We start from the raw sequence: 1,932 nt of genomic DNA, 5'->3' as shown, positions 1-1,932 counted from the left end.
TCTGTACATAAATGAACATGAATGAAACAGCGATCTCTGTATGGAGACCAGTTCCAGGGGCAAACCTCTTTGCTGTCTCCTGCAGACATAATATATATTTATGAGTGATTCACTTTACACAGTTCAAATTTGGACAGGTTTTCTGCTTGCAGACTTTTAGTATATGCAAAGCAATACATTCAACCAGTTGAAAAATTTCCACTTTCCTTGGTTTTGTCATGATTCGCTGTGTGGCAGGAAGGATTGGACCCAAATGCAGGACTCGTAGACGGGAGGTTAAACTTAAAGCGCAGCTGTATTGCTGAGAAAATAGACTTTACAAAAACAAACCAAAACCTCAAAGCAAAACTAGAAATTAAACTGGTAACAGGAACTAAGAAACCTACACTACAAAGCTAACAGGAGTACAAGGAAAAAAAAACACAGCATGAAGAGGGTACAACACAATACAAGGTAAGGAAAACAGGGCTTAAATACACACTGGAGTAATCAGGGAATATAAGACAGGAGGGAAACACAGCTGAGAGAAATCAGACTTAACAAGACAAGGGAAGCAAAACTAGACACATCGACACAGACTTTCAAAGTAAAACAAGAAACATGACAGGCAAAACTTAAAGTAAACACTATGACATCACAGACATGGGACCAGGGCAGGCACAGAGACACAGACTACACACAGAATAGAAGGGCTCAAAATACAAAAACAGAAACCAGAACACAGGATAATAATAATAATAACCAACAAAGTACAACAATAGAATCAGAATATAACCCATAATACAAAATCAAACCAAAACATAAGAAACTTAAAATGCTGGGTCAAAATGACCCAGAACCATGACAGGTTTATTTTTTAGCATCTGGAAGAGCTTAAAGCATACAATTCAATTATTAATTAATACAGTTGTTATTATTTATAAATAGATAGATGACAAACACATCAAAAAATACCAGTCGAAACACACACTCTTCTCTCACAGTAGTTTTCTGTATTCCACTTTCAGTTTTGGTGCCTGAAATTGAACAATTCCATTAGTCAGAATTGATGTTAAAATAACTATACTCTACCTCTACTTAATACTGGTCTAATGTCTTACTACATGAAACTGTGATTTAGAATCCAAAGAAACAATTTTAGGAAAACAGTCACTCACCTCCAGGAGATTTCGCAATTTGAATTTCATTCTTGGAAACATTCAAACTATCAGAAAAGATGAGGAGGAAAAATATCAGCATCCTCCACCTGTAAGACCATCCCATGATAACCATAAAGAGTCTGTAGGATTTGGTCACAAAAAAGATCAGAAATCAGATATTAATAATTTTTACCACAATTTCCAGGGTCGTAATACACAGTCACTAAAATGTTTTATCAGCTGCAACTCCAGCAGTATGAAACAGACTTTATATTTCAAACATAAAACATTTTCTGCATCACAGGTAAACTCAGCTGTAACTTCACTGCAGTGCTTCCTTCTTAGTTTTTTGAAGTGAAATACTGCTTCATCAGGTTGCCTATATATATACCGTATTTCTTCATCAGAAAATCTGTAGTGTAATAAAATAAAAGTGTATAAGTGGTATAAGGAGTATTTACTAAATGTAAATGTGACAGCTTGCAGTCAGTAATGTAGCAGAGACAGAGTCTGACTAAAGAGACATTACAGTGAGACCTGTTTGATCAGCAGAGACAGTCTCTCTCTACTACGAGTATGTTTGACTTTAACTGTCACACAAAATGATTCAGCTTCTATAAACCCCCCAACAAACATTTACAGATGGTTAGAAACATTTCCACTCCTAAACACAGAACTTGATTATAAACTAATCAGTTACTAATGTTCCCCAGCCCCCGCTTTCCCACAAACTCCTCCTACTCTCACTGTTTCCTTTTTTAAAGTTTTACTGTCTGTCTCCTAAACTTGGTGG

Source organism: Perissodus microlepis, chromosome 23 (genome assembly GCF_051167445.1).
Source record: "Perissodus microlepis isolate ML-2025 ecotype Zambia chromosome 23, ASM5116744v1, whole genome shotgun sequence".
Taxonomy (NCBI): Eukaryota; Metazoa; Chordata; class Actinopteri; order Cichliformes; family Cichlidae; genus Perissodus; species Perissodus microlepis.
Note: the sequence above shows the minus strand (reverse complement) of the source record.